The sequence below is a fragment of the Miniopterus schreibersii genome (genome assembly GCF_964146895.1).
Source record: "Miniopterus schreibersii genome assembly, chromosome: 1".
Taxonomy (NCBI): Eukaryota; Metazoa; Chordata; class Mammalia; order Chiroptera; family Miniopteridae; genus Miniopterus; species Miniopterus schreibersii.
This window is the reverse complement of record NC_138101.1, coordinates 145,636,600-145,652,046: the sequence shown is the minus strand read 5'-3', so window position 1 is coordinate 145,652,046 and position 15,447 is coordinate 145,636,600. Positions and strand designations below refer to the sequence as shown.

General features: G+C 38.4%; 1 protein-coding gene across 4 annotated transcripts in view; it reads left to right on the top strand.

Annotated features, from left to right (window-relative positions):
• FRMD5 (FERM domain containing 5) overlaps positions 1-15,447 on the top strand; it is a 249,552-nt gene that overhangs the window by 106,239 nt on the left and 127,866 nt on the right. The gene's annotated exons all lie outside the window — the stretch shown is intronic.

The window sequence follows — 15,447 nt, the reverse complement described above, 5'->3', positions numbered from 1 at the left end:
GTTCCTGGTCAGAGCACTTACCTTGGTTGTGGGTTTGAGCCCCAATCGAGTGTGTAAAGGAGGCAACTGATGGATGTTTCTCTCTCCCATTGATGTTTTTCTCTCTCTCCCTCCTCTCTCGAAAATTAATTTTAAAAAGGGAAAAATATATCAAAAGTATTCATGTGATGGAATACCATGTAGCTATTAAAAAGAATGAGCTAGATTAAATATGTTCTGACAGGGAAAGATGTCCATGATACAATGTTAAGTAAAAAGGGCAAACCCCAGAAATAAGTCCAGTATTCTTTCTCTTAAGGACCCATTAATATATAGAAATTGTATAGAAAAGTGTTTGGAGTGATATACACCAAGCTGCCAACTATGGCTAACTTGGCCCAACTGTCATCTTGAAGGCTGAAGGAGAATTTTTTAAGCATACCAGTAGCATTTTGCCATATCACATCTATTGAGAAATTCTGCTCTTTGGACTTGTCTCTCAAGCTTTTTAAGGTTTATATGAATCACCTGGTGAGCCTGTTAAAATGCAGATTTTGAATTTGTAGGTCTGGGCTTCTATGTTTCTAACAAATTCTAGGTGATGCTGATGCTTTCAGTAGAAAGACTCTAGTGATATGCTGTCCAACACACTAGCCACACAAGGCAACTGAGCACTTGAAATGAGGCTAGTCTGAATTCAGACATGTTGTAAGTATAAAATACATACTAAGTTTAGTATGAAAAAGTAAGTTATCATATTATACTTTTATATTATTATACATTAATTATTAATGACATGTTGAAATGATACTATTGTGAACATTTTAGATTAAAATATATTATTGAAATTAATTTTGTTTCTTTTACATTTCTTTAGGTTAGCTACTAAAATATTTAAAATGACATATATAGTTTGCTTTATATTTCTATTGAACAGTTGCTGCTCTATAATTCTGTCCCTAGAATTGATTCTTAAGAGAATTAAAATTATATAATTTGCAAAATATTTCTTGACTGAAAAGCAGTTTTATTACATTGGTGGACTATAAAATAGACTGTTTAAAAACCATTTCACAAAAATAATTTTCCATTAACACATACACATGTACATTAAAGCAAAATTTAAAAAACATTGATTATCTGAACAATAAAAATAATTAAAATAATTATTCTTGTATACTCACATACTTTAATTATGTTCTTAACTGCATCTGTAGTTATTATCATGTCTTAGTATTCTGAAGAATAATTTATTTCAAAATGAACTTACTGTTTTTAATTCTTTTACAAAATTGCTCATGATCATCTTCACAGTTGCATTTATGCCAATAAGTTTGACAACTTAGATGAAATGACAATTTTCTTGAAAGATACAAACAACCAAAGCTCATGCAGAAAGAAAGAAATAACTGGAATAGTCCTATATCTTTTAAAGAAATTTAACTGATAGTAAAAACCTTGAAACCAAAAAGAAACTAGTTTTAGATAGATACACTGATAATTTTTTTTTTTAATACTGATAAATTTTACAGTTCTATACAAATTCTTCCTAAATGCCTTTTTTATAAACAATCTGACAAACTGATACTAAAAACTATATGGAAATACAAAGAAACTGGAATAGCAAAAACAATTTTGCAAAAGAACAATAGAGTTGGAGGTCTTCCAGACTTGATTTGAAAATTTAAAATAAAGCTACTGTTAATCAAGATTACTGGGTTTAGGCCTAAGGGTAAATAGATATATACATCAGTGGACCAAGATAGAGTCCAGAAATAGACCCAAACTAAACAGTTATTTACAACTAAGGTGCCAGGGAACGATTGGATATCCATGTGCAATAAATAAAACCTCAACCTTTATCTTACTCCTTATACAAAAATTGGCTCAAAATGGATCATAGACCTAAATGTAAGAGCTAAAACTTCTAGAAGAAAATATAGGAGAAAATCCATATGATACTGGGTTAGGCAAAGAATTCTTTGAAAGGAAACAAAGGGCATACATTATAAAGAATAAACTGATAACTTAGACTTAATTAAAGTGTATAACTTTTGCCTTTTTAAACACACTGTTAAGAAAATGAAAAGACTTGGTTAAATATGATTATTGTGTATGGCAATTAATGCAGTACTGGCACTCAATTGTGTACCCTACATGCGGTCTGAGGAAAGAGAGAAGACAGGGAATATATAAAATGGAGTCACATTAACCAAGCTGCTAAAATTATTAACATTATGAAGGTTGAGGCATGAAGAAGGACACTGTTCTCTTTCTAACTAGCCTTGGAAATTTTTTTAACTTTCCTGGCTTATGTCAATGTTTGGATATACATCTGGATCTCCAAATAACCCTCTGATAACCTCCTGAAGGACTCATGCCTCCAGACCACCCAATTGATTACCCCCTGAAAGATTCACATATATATTAACCTGACATCTACTATCCAGACCACTGGGTGTGACCAGACCTACTGGAGCCCATCTTCTGGACCATCTGACATCCGTCATCCAGGCTGCCTGACATCTGAGTGACAACCATCCTGGACCAATCCTAGGGCTAAGAATGCAGGACTCATTTTCAAGAATGTGCTTTTAACTATAAGAAAATTTTAACTTTTCTTTCTTTCTTTGGAACACTTCTGGGTTTTTGCTTAACTGTGTTCACAGTTTGCAAACTCTTAAGACCCATGAATAAATCTTCATCATTTATTTCTAAAAAGAATAGAAGAAGAAAGAAAACAAAAAAAGAAAAGAAAAATTATGGGCAGAGAAAAATTTGCAGAACACATGCCTGATAAAGGACTTATAACCAGAATATATAAATGTCATAATCATTAAGACATATAACTCCATTTTTAAAATAGGCAGAAGATTTAAACAAACACTTCACCAGTGAAAATATACAAATGGCCAATAACCGCTCGAAAAGATGCTCAACATCATTAGTCATCAGGCAAATGCAAATTGAAATAACAATGGCATTGCACTATACACCAACTAAAATATAATTAAAGATTTATGAAATCAAGGGTTGAGAATCCAGAAACAGTAGAATTATCATATATTACTGGCAGTAATGCAGTATGATGCACCTACTTTGGAAAACAATTCGGCTGCTGCTTATAAAATTAAACATACACTAAGACTATGACTCTGCAGTTTTACTCATAACATACATATGTTCACATAAAGACATGTGTAAATGTTCATAGCAGCTTTATTCATGAGAGCTCCAAAGTGGAAATAGCCCAGATGGTTTTCATCAGGTGAACTGTGGCACATTCATGTAATGGATTACTACTTAGTAACACAAAGGCAGAGACTTCTGATTCGGACAAAAGCATAGAAGAATTGCAAAGGCATTATGCTAAGTGAAAGAAGCCAGAAACAAAGGACCATATACAGTACTATTCAATTTATATGAAATTGTAGAAAAGGCAAAACCATCGGAGCCACCAGGAGTCGGGAGGGTGGGATTGCCAGGAGCCCGAAGAGTTGGGCTAGCGGATCTCCCATGAGCGGGGGCACCAGTCAGGTTCATGGGAAAGTAGGAGGAATGGCCCTGCCCCAGTGCCACACAGCTCAGTCACTGACAGCCCCTGAGTCTGCCCAGATCTCTACACCTTGGCCCGGGCAGCTGACTCCTTAGCAGAGCAGAGCTCTGCAGGGTGGGGCCAGAGGGAGTCTAGAGGTTGGAGCTATTGCATTTCCCCAGACTGATGCTGTAAGGAGGGAGGTGCTCCTCTCAAGAAAGATGGTGTCTGTGGTGTGGGAGAGGAACTCAGCACAGGGATCCTGGTGGCCGTACCTTCAGCTTTCTCCTCAGAGCCACAAACCCCAATCTCTCCTCACGCGACTATAGTCTGCTCTGCCCTCCCACCCTCAGTGCCCAGGGTGAGTGGCTGTGAATGAGATTTTGTGTGCTGGCCCTTTATGAGGGTGCCTGTGTCTCTAGCAGACTCCCATCTCTCCCTGGTGGACAGAATTCCTGCTGATTTGCACAGCCAGATGTTATGTGGGTGCCTCTTCCCGGCTCTGGTGCTCTGGGCTGGGGAGCCTGGCTTGGGGTTGAGACCCCACAGCTGAGACATCTCCAGAATCTCAGCTGCCACCCTGGGGATCGGGGCAGCACTTTCTGCTTCTCAATCCTTCCTACCAGTCTCAGTGTGTCTTCTGTAAATCCTTGGTTATAAGACGTCTTCAGCTGGTCTTCAGTCGGTTATTCAGATTGCTTGCTCTATATTTTAGTTGTAATTCCAGTTTAGTCCTGGGAGGAAGTGATATACTCCGCTGCCAGCTTGGATCCTACAGTAGGTTTGTTTACACTAACATCACCACAAACATGTGAGTAATATGTTGTGCTACAATCTTATGGAGGCTATGGCGTCACTAGGCAATAGGAATTTTTCAGCTCCATTATAAGCTCAAGGGGAACCACATAGATGTTGTTATGAAATGTTGTTATGCAGCTCATGACTGTATATAGCTCTGCACCATGGACAGCCCCTTCTCCCCAGGGGTCCTCCAACTGCAGGGTGGATGCTGTGTCCCTGGGCCCTCTTCCCTTTCTCTTTCTCCCCTGCCTTCAAGGGCTGTTTTTTAAAAGCTGGGAATGAGTTTCTTTTCTTCCTCTATTGTAACTGGCTTGCTTCTGTTCCAGTGTCTGCCACTTGCAACCTTGCCACCTGCCCTGTCATCATTTCCAGTCTCTGCTTCTGCTTCCAGTTTCTGTTGCTGTCTGACAGCTCTCTCTCTCCCTTATCTTTTCCTTCTCTCTTCTCTTCTCCTTTGTGCTCATGGACATTGTCAGCAATTCAGAGGAAGGCTTTTCCTACAAACAGCCATCTGATCGGCCTTCAGCTAAAGAGCACTTTTGGCTGTTCTTGTAGCCAAGTGTTCAGGGCCTAACTCTGAACCTTAAATACCTTAAGAAAAAGGTGCTTCTGAATTTGAAGCCAAGGAAATGTCAGGACACTTGTCTTCATATAAATGAAGTATTAACTCTCCCTCTCCTGAAGTGCAGTGACCCATACTAAGGGTATCTGTTTTAAATAAGGTAGAATGATTTAGTATTTGTATTTAGTATCATCTTTGAAAGATTCCTATTACTTGTTTAGTTTCCTAGGATATGGCAGCATATTGAATTGATATTCTCAAATGTTTGAGGCCCAGAGAAAATGCCAGCTCTGCAATGAAACTTCCTTAACCCTTCTGGTACCTATTCAGATTCTGTCAGAGCACTTATCCACCTGGCCTTGCAGAGTACATGTTCCTCTCAAGATTTCAGCCTCTGTGAAGCAGAGGACGGAGCGAGAATCTGTTCATGTCGTTTTTGTATTTCTCTTTTTACTACTGCTGCTAAAACAGTACCTTGTAAATAATGTTTTGTTGAATTAACCCCCCACCTTTCCCAGGTCCCGTGTGTAGTCTGTGACTGATGTTTGCTGAGGGTCACCCCCGCTTGTGTCATCTTGCATTTGCTCACGTTGAAACTGCTCTGCCAACTGCAAAAATTCCCAACTTCTTTCTGCAGTCTGTCACCAAAGAGCCTGGCTCTTTGCCCTGGCCAGGTGTCTCAGATGGTTGGAGCGTCATCCCTTACATCAAAAGGTTGCCGGTTTGATTCCTGGGCAGGGCACATACCCAGGTTCCAGGTTTGATCCCCTGTTGGGGTGCGTATTGGAGGCAACCGATCGATGTTTCTCTTGCATTGTCTCCCTCTCTCTCTGTCTCCCTTCCTCTCTCTCTAAAAATCAACTTTTAAAAATCCTTGGATGATAATTTAAAAAAGAGCCAGGCTCTTTGCTACTTGGGGGAATTTAGTGTCAAACAGAAACCAGGCAAGTTACTATGTTCCTCCTCTTCCTGAGCCTTTTAAAGATAGAAGTTCTTTTACAATTCTCTGACTTTAAAGAGAAATGCTTATTTGTTTCTCATATGTTTTTTTGTCTCTGAGCCAGTTTATTCCCCACAATAAAACAGCCCCATTGCTTTTTATTTTTATTTTTTGGTTAATTCTCACCCAAGGATATTTTTTTCAATTGTTTTTTTTTTTTTTAGAGAGAGAATGGAAAGGAGGGAGGGAGGGACAGACAGATATCGATTGGTGGCCTCCCACACTCACGCCGATCAGGGCTAAGGATCGGTTCTGCATCCAAGGTACATGCCCTTGATGGGACTCGAACCCACAACACTTTAACCACTGAGCCACACCGACCAGGGCCAGCCCCATTACTTTTTAAACAGCTTTATTGAGATATAATTCACATACCATTTATTTAAAGTACTGTATAGAATTCACATACTGTACTTTTAAAGTATATAATTCAGTGTTTGTTAGTATATTCACGGAGTTGTGCAACCATTACCATAATCTAATTTTAGAATATTTTTATTATCCCCAAAAGAAACCCCATGCCCATTAGCAGTTACTCTCCACTTCCCCAACTCCCATTCCGAAGCAACCATGAATCTGCTTTCTGTCTCTCTAGCTTTGCCTGCGCTGGACATTTCAGATAAATGGAATCATACCATATGTGGTCTTTTGTGACTGGCTTCTTTCATTTGATAGTACTGATTTTTAAAAATACTCTTATATTTATAACTTTTCCACAGAACAGATGTGGTCTCATTAGTCCTTCCATGGCCTGGTTTTATTGAATTTGTGATATTTGGTTAAGTTGCAGAATATCCTGTCACACATCAAATAACACTGGCTGCTGGTAGTAATGAAAATGGCCTGTTTCAGAGCCAAGAGAACTTTGCCCAAGATTCAGTTATAGTTGTATTACATGAGGCTGGTCCAAACTATTTCTATGGTCAAATGAATTGGGATATAATAGGACTCCATAATTTTCCCATTGACCCATGTTCTAATGGGTTGAGGCTTTGGGTTGTATAAATCCTGAGGATCCTAACGCATTGGAGCTGGAAGCAACCAGCAGTCATTTAGACCAGCCTCTCTTCCTCTAACTCCTACCCCATTTTACAGATTTCACAATGTTACTTGCTTAAGGTCAAATAGCTAATTAATAGAGCCAAGTTATAGAAGGATTAGAATCAGTGTGTCTCAATTACTAATCCAAAGTTTTTTCCTTTACTTCTTTTTGGCCTTGTTGCTGTTTTTAGCCTGGGTTGTCTAGGAGCCAGAGCTTAAGGCCTGAATTAAGTGAAGCTTTATTTGGAGGAACAACCCAGAACAATGAGACTGAGGGAAAAAGACGTGAGAAGCAGGAAGCTATGAAAAGCAAAGTAAAGCGACTGGATTACCAGGCTGGCAGCTGGGTCATGCTGAGCCTCACGGAAATGAGCAGACAGATCTCCCATGCCGAATTCCAAAATAATTTATGTAACAACTTTGCCCTCAAGGAGGTAGAACAGAGACCCCGCTACTCCTTTAGTGTGCACTGTGCGTGGTGACTTCCTTCCACGGGTACAGCATGGAAAGGTCACGGTGAGGGAGTAACGTTAGTGGAGAAACCTGACAAACACCACCTTCGCCAAGTGATGAAGATTGATGTCAGTAGTGACAAGTAATGTCCATAACATGTACCCTTTCTGCCATGGTATGGGAATGGCACTATATTTCCGTGGTCTTCCTCTCAAAACCCATAACCCCAGTTTAATCATGAGGAAGACCTCCGACAAATTGCAACCGAGAGGCAGTCTGCAGAATACCTGACCAATATTCCTCAAAACTGTCAAGATGGTTTCAAAAAAACGGAAAATTCCAAAAAACAGTCACAGCGAAGAAAAGACTAAGGAGACATGACTATAAAATGCAAAGTGGTATCTTGAATGGGATCCTGGAACAGAAAATACACATTAGGTTAAAACTAAGGAAATGTGAATAAGGTATGGATTTTACTTGAAAATAGTATAGAAATGGGGGTTCATTAATTGTGTCATATGTGCTATACTAATATGTTAATAATAGAAGAAGAAATTTATTTATCTCTAAGACTGTTCTAAAATTTAAAAAAATTATTTAAGTGTTTTTTAAAAGGTGGCTGAATATGTAAACTAAGTAGGAGATGAAGGATGGGGGAAGAGTGAAAGATGACTTCTGCATTTCATAGTCAATGAGAGGTAGTCAATTTAGTGTCTAATTGTTTGCTTTATGGGTCTGTTGCCCATTTGGGGTAGATTTGAGGAAAGTTTTTCTAAATTCTAGGAAAAAAGAGAAATACTCTTTACTCATCAGATATCCCTCAATTATAACTTCCCCATAATTTTTTTATTTTTGTTTCTAGTGTTCTGAGTTTCTTTTACTTAAGTTGAAATATTCTAAAAATGTAACCACCCCCTTTTTGGCATACTGCTGAAGAGGAGAGGAAACATTTATATGGAAACTAGAATAGCTGGTATTCCAGGCTAAGGTAATAAGCTTCTGCATTAACAATTCATGTATGTAATTTGTGTGTGAAAGATATGGTGTATATTAATCTTCTACTGGCATTTCTAAATTTGATTATTTTTAAATTTCATTCACTCAACAAAACTTTATTGTGTGTTCAGGTACAGGGTGATACGGTGGTAGGAAGGTGACTTGTACACAGATCCTGCCTGCAGGAGTTTATAGTTCAGTGCTGGACAAGATGTGTTTATAAGCAACTCTGTCAGAAAGTAGAGGGCTATAACTTTCCCATAGAGGGGTTGGTAAAGTCCTATCCAAAATAAGTAGTGGAAGAGATTATTCCAATTTGGAGGACCCTGGGAAGGCTTCATAAAGGAAGTAGTAGGTTGACTTGATCTTAGGTAATTGCAGGCCCTAAGTCAGGGATTATGTATTCTTAGTTTACATACATATAGCACACACTAGGTATTAAGTAACATTTGTTGAATGACTGAAGGATTTGTAAATGCAGAGGTGGGAGGAAGGAAAAGCATTTTAGTCTTACCTATTGCTCCTTATGGTGTGGTACAAAACTAATGTCCATGTCTTTTTTTTTTTTTTTTTTGCCTAGTTGATAAATCAGTTAATTTGGTTTTGTCATTTTTCATTTCTACATCTCAACAAATGCATTATTTATAAACTTATTGTTTATAAAGGTTTTGACAGTGACTTTCTAATGGCTAGAGTATGGAATGGAGGAGGAAAGCTAGTCATTTATTCATTAAGAATTATCTATTTTTTTAGGAGCTCACTGTCCAGCTAGAAGTTTATCCAGGCTACTTGTACTTTTGTTTGCCTTTCTTCTTTGGGCAACTTTAAGGCATGTGGAAACATCTACCAGAGGGTGGTATAGATTCAGGGAGAAGGGGAAAAAAAAAACAAGTCATCTACTTCTTAGCAACTCTGGTCAGGGGTCTGGGGAGAGTGGTTAAAACTATATCTAAAATAAGTATTGCATATCGTCTGTGGATTTCAAGTCTACAGGTTCCTCCCTTATTTCTATAGATTATTAAAAAGTAGCTGATGGCACATCTCAGCCATTTTTTGGAGGGTTTCCCTGTCAATTGCACTATAGCAATTTGTTTTTTTAAATGACCCAACTTTTTAATCTACAGGCAATAGCAATAATTCATGCTGCCTTTCCCCTAAGAACTATAAATGCCTTAGCAGTGGATTTCTAGTGATATAGCTATAGTAAAAACTAGTACAGATATGATACCAAACAAAATAAAAATAGGTACTTTAGATTTCATCAAAATAAAAAACGTTTGTGCTGCATATGATACCATTCAGAAAGTGGAAAGACATCCCACAGAAAATATTTGCATGTATTTACATATAACTGATAGGGTTTTATATCCAGAATATATAAAGAACTCTTATAACCCAATAATAATAAAAAAATACCACTAAACAATGGTCAAAGGGTTGAATAGACATTTTTCCAAATAAGATGTACAAATGGCCAAAAAGCACATGAAAAGATTTTCAAATATTAGTTGTTAGGGAAATTAAAAATAAAAACCACAGTGATATACCTCTCCACAGCCACCAGGATGGCTATAATTTTAAAAAATAGACAATACAAGCCTTGTGAAGATGTGGAAAAACTCAATCTTTATATATGTTGGTGAGAATATGAAATGGTACTGTCACTTTGGAAAATAGCCTGACAGTTGCTCAAAATGTTAAATATACATAGAGTTACCATATGACCCAGCAATACCACTCATAGGTATACACCCAAGAGAAATGAAACCATACATCCACACAAAAACTTGTACACAAATATCCATGGCAGCATTATTTATAATTGCCTAAAGGTGGAAACAGCCCAAATGTCTATGAACTGAGAAGTAGATAAAATGTGGTATATCCATATATTGGAGTATTTTATATGTATAAATTTTAAAAGCATTAATACATACTACAACATGGATGAAACTTGAAAACATGCTAAGTGAAAGAAGCCAGACCCCAAAGGCCACATATTGTATAATTCCGTTTATATGAAATGTCCAAAATAGGCAAATCCATAGAAGATAGAAAGTAGATCAGTGGTTGCCAGGGGTTGGCAGGGGTGAGGGGTTTAGCAGTTGAGAGGAATGAGAGTTAGCTGTTAATGGATGTGGGGTTTCTTTTAGAGGAGACAAAAATGTTCTAAAATTAGATTGTGGAGATGGTTATACAACCCTGTAATGTACTAAAAACCTTTGAATTGTAAACTTAAAATTTTATAGTATGTAAAATACATCTCAAAAAAGTTGTTGTCCTCACAGTAAAGATGGTATTTGCATGCTAGACACCTATAGTAAAATCTGAATACATGTCTTCTTAAGAATGGTTCCGACCGGCATGGGTGTGGAAAAGTTACAGGGTCATCTTTTTTTGAACTGCATGGATGCTCTGGTTCTTGATATTTTAGAATTAAAGGGAAATTGAACTTGGCTAACGACACAAGTTCCAAATGTATTAAATTTATACATTGTATTATTTCCAAGAATTAGCGTTTTGCATTGTGTTATTTCCAAGAATTTGCAAACACTAAAAATGTGTAGAGGTTAGGAACTGCTTAGAAAAATTGTAGTGACCATTGCTATTCTTAGGAAAGTAATTACGCCAACATTGTATTTCAGTTCCAGAGCCAACAGAATCTATGTTAGCATAAGCTAGCAAACACCAGGAAAGCTGCTCAGAAGGAAAATTGGAAAATTGAATTAATTTTAGCCTCTTGAGCCAGTACTTTTGTGTGTGGCTCTTTGTACTTCTCCGTTTGCCTTGAATTGGCTTTGGTAATTAGATGTTGAATTAACCTTAAAGAAATAGGTAGAAATTTCCATATATGGAAATGTCCTTGGAGCAGTAAAGCTTATAACAAATTTTCCATCATTTATCTTCCAAAATTATTTTTACCGAATGTGTGGTTTATATACCTCCATTCTTAGTGTAATGTTCTAGTACATTTGTAGCTATTTATTGCTTTTTTCCCTTTTTATTTTCTTTGACTTATCTCCTACTTGGTCTCTAGTCAGAGCTAAACTAAAGGTACCGAAATCTTTTCCTTCTGGGGAACATTTAAGAAGGGAAGAGTAAGATACCTCTGTCTTTTCTTCAATGAAAGAACCTCATTCATTCATTCATTCATTCATTCATTCAGGGATTATTTATTGAGTGCCTGCTCTGTGCAAGGCATTTGCCAGGTGTTGGGTGTTTCTAAAATAATCAGGGAGATTATTGATTATTATAATCAATTATTGCAACGCTGAGCTCTGAAATATAGTTTAATGTAACATTACGATGCTATGAGTAATGGCAGTAGCAAAGAGACGATACTGTTGTAGGTAAAGGGAAATAGAATAATTCCATTGACTTCTCTGTGACAGTGACAAATGACAACAGACCCTGTTCAGGCCCTGATCGTGAGCTGAAGGACGACTGTATTTCCCAGTGGTGAGGTAGTAGTGCTTTGACTTGATGTTAAGCCAGCTGTTCTCTCGCCCTGGCTGGTTTGGCTGAGTAGTGAGAGCGTCGGCCCGCAGACCCGAGGCTCTCGGTTCAATTCCCGGCCAAGGGCAGGGAGCTGGGTTGCAGGTTTGATTCCCGGGCCCCAGTCCGGGCGCGTGCAGGAGGCGGCCAATCAGTGTGTCTCTCACATGAATGTTTCTTTCTCTTTCTCTCTCTCCCCTCCCCCCTTCCCTTTCACTCTCTAAAAATCAATGGAAAAAATATCCTTGAGTGAGGATTAACAGCAACAAAAATCCAGCTGTTCTCATTTTCAGAATATAACAGCATTATAGTCACAAAGAGAGCGGGTGACAAATAGTAATTTCTCCTTCTACTCGTCTTTTTGCCCTTTTCTTGCATCTGAATGCTTTTTCTAACCATTCCTATCTCCATTTTGTTCCTCCTTTTATATTACTGTCTGCTGAAGAATAGTGTTTATCACTAGTTTTATTGTCACTGATATTTCTTAACAAATCATCTATTCTTCCATGTTGAGCTTAAAGGACATATATATATGTATATATAAATATGTACATAAACACAGTCAACTTTTTATTCCACTTTTCCATTCTCTTTTTGCCTATTTAAATTGTTTTAACTATTGTCGATGTGGGTTGAACAGCCTTTTGGTATGAATCTTTTGAGCGTAGTCAGAATACAAGATACACCAGAGGGGGCAGTGCATCTGTCATAACTTATTAGCCATTTCTCATATTAGAAAAGACAACGTGACAGGAAAATGAGTCCTTGCCATAAATGCCGTCTAAAAATCTAAGGTCAAATGGAAAAGTATCTAGGAAAAAGTAAGGAATTTGCTAATTATTCAGTAATGCTACTTGTAATCATTTCGGAGGAGAATGAATGGCTTCCTGGACACATCTGCCTGAGTGATCCAGGAGAGGCTGAGCTCTTCCTAACAGTCTTGTAAGTTTTGGGTAAGTCTATGCCTTAAGCTGTATTGAATGTCAGGCCATGTTTTCCCCACTAATCAGTGAGTGTAGGTTTGGGAAAAAAGTCAAATTAGGTCTAAACAGAATAAAGGAAGTTTATTTTTCTTTCCAAATCTGAGCTGTAGTGTGAGTTAAATAAAGTATGTGTTGCAGTTATATTTAGGAGGCAGGCAGAGAAAGTATAGTCATCAAAGGAGTCTGAGAACATTCAGAACGGTGGGCAATGAACATAGGGCATGTGCTATTGAAAGCAAAGGGAACAAGAGTTAAAAGAAACTGTAGTGATTAATGTTGACTGGTACCTAACAGGGAAAATGATTTAACAAGGGGGTCATTAATGGCCTTTGACAGAATCTGTTAGTGACATAGTAGATCAAGTGTCCGTTGAAACAGAAGTGTGATGGAAGAGGTGGGAGGAAGATAAAGATGCTGACCAGCACTGCTGCTACCACCACTCTACTAGGAGCCCATCCATAAAACAAAAAAGTATAAGGCTTAGAGAGAAACAAAAGTACTGTCATTACTTACAGATAATAGGATTTATATTTTCTACTAGAAAAAAATCCAAGAGAATCTACAAACTACTGAGTTCAAGAATATATAAAAACTAGAGTTTGATTTTTGTTCTGCATGCTTGACATGTGTTACCTTGTTTAACCTCTTAATAACTGTGATAAAGCATGATGATCATCCCCATTTTATTGATGAGGAAATTGTGGCCCAGAGAGGTTAAGTAACTAGCACAGTCACACAGCCACATGGGTACAAGGATTTGAGCCCAGGCAGTCCAGCTTTAAGGGCCCACAATCTTAACCAGTCCTCCATGTCTTCAAAGACAGGAACAGTCATTTAGAAGGGACATGAGATACAAGGAGGAGTTTGGGGGTTTGAGGGTTTTTTTAATTTAAAGGTAGAAAAATGTTGAGCAGGTATATGAGTGATGGGGAAGAGTGGGACTGGTTAATAGGACTTAGTTCTGGAGGAGACAGAACAATGAGTTTAGCCTTGGAAAGGAGCAAGGGCCCCTCTTCCTCTCACACAGTTCAAGGGTGGTTATGTTTGAGACAAACCCAGAGTTAGAGTCAGGCATTTCTGATGTTCTAATCCTGTTGACAAGTGCTCTCTGACTGCTTGTTACAGGCAATGCTGTACTAGAAGAGATTCCTTTAATTTTTGTGACATGTGACGCAGTTTCCCTGGCCAGAGGCTTCTCAGGTCAGCGTACATTTCTCACTTAGTCCATCGAAGCGGTGCCTTCAGTGAAGGCTTACTATGGGGGCGATCTGTCAGGAACACGCGTAGGACATTTTTGTGTCATTCTATTTAGTTGGCTTTAGGACAAAATAACTCTAACCTGACTGACATCACCTTCTTGTGATGCCTCAGAATGGCACAGGGCTGCACAGGTTTTATGATATATAAATTTAAAAATAGAGATTTTTAAAAAATAGGATCAACATTGTTCAATTGGTATTGATTCAAAGAAGAATACCGTCAGACACAAACCTCTAACCCGGGAAGCATCCACATAACTGCACATCACAGTGTGGATCCCACAGGGTCTCCAAATCCTGTTACCTCTGTAGCACACTAACAACACTAGTAGGCAGATGATAACCAACAGACATTCTTAGGACAAGAAAATCAAATATTCTTTAGGAGGTAAAACACATTTTGACACCTTCAAACAAGTGCAAGAACAATTTGGCAAAAGACATTCCAGCAAATGCCAGAGTCGCAGTCAGCCAGGATACTGTGTGCTTGGCTCACCGACAGTCATGCACGTGCAGAGTTGGAGGGATTGCTCCTTTACATCATCAGTGCAGCACTTAGGATAATGCTCCAAGTGTATAAAAAGTGTTCAAAATTTGTGATATGTGACCTGTTCCAAGGTTGACTTCATTGCTTAGCAATTGTAGGTTCCTTAAGAATCTGTATGGACTTTTGTCAGCACAACATGGCAAGACAACAAAAATTTTAAACCACAGGTTTGTGTAGAGCGTCCTCCAGGTACGGATACCATATCTTGTATCTCCACTAGCCCAGGGTCAACTATAACAGCGTGGTTGCAGGGGCTCGGACTAAAGTCTAAACCTGTTGCATGTGCTGGGAGGAATTCCACAATTCTGGACGTAAGAAAAGATCTTCAGCAGATATGGAAATGGACAAGAGGAGGAATCTAACAAGAATTAATATTATTTTGATAAGCCAATAGAGGGCCTTAAAAACCAAGAGGGGGGATGGTACAGAAGGGAACAAAGGAGAAATTCAGTTCAGTTCTCTCACCTGAGTACAGGGAAAATGGACTCCTCATTACAAGCAACCAGTTGCTAGGTTAGAGCTAAACTGAGCCAGATACAGGACTCATCAATATTGGACTAGGGCTTCTTAAATCCCCTCTTCCCCTAGCCTCTAAAGAGTGTCCCAAAGGCTGGAGAAAGAAACCTGAAAGTAGCTAAAGTCACTGAGGATTCAGTGTGGAGGTTGGGGTAGGGGTGGAGGGACAGGGAACCAGGCAAACCATACCTCTCCTTGCCCCAAACAGTGCTAACTAAGGGGGAAATATTTTCCTGAGATAGATGGGCACCTAAGCCCGTTAACTCCCATAGGAGTATGA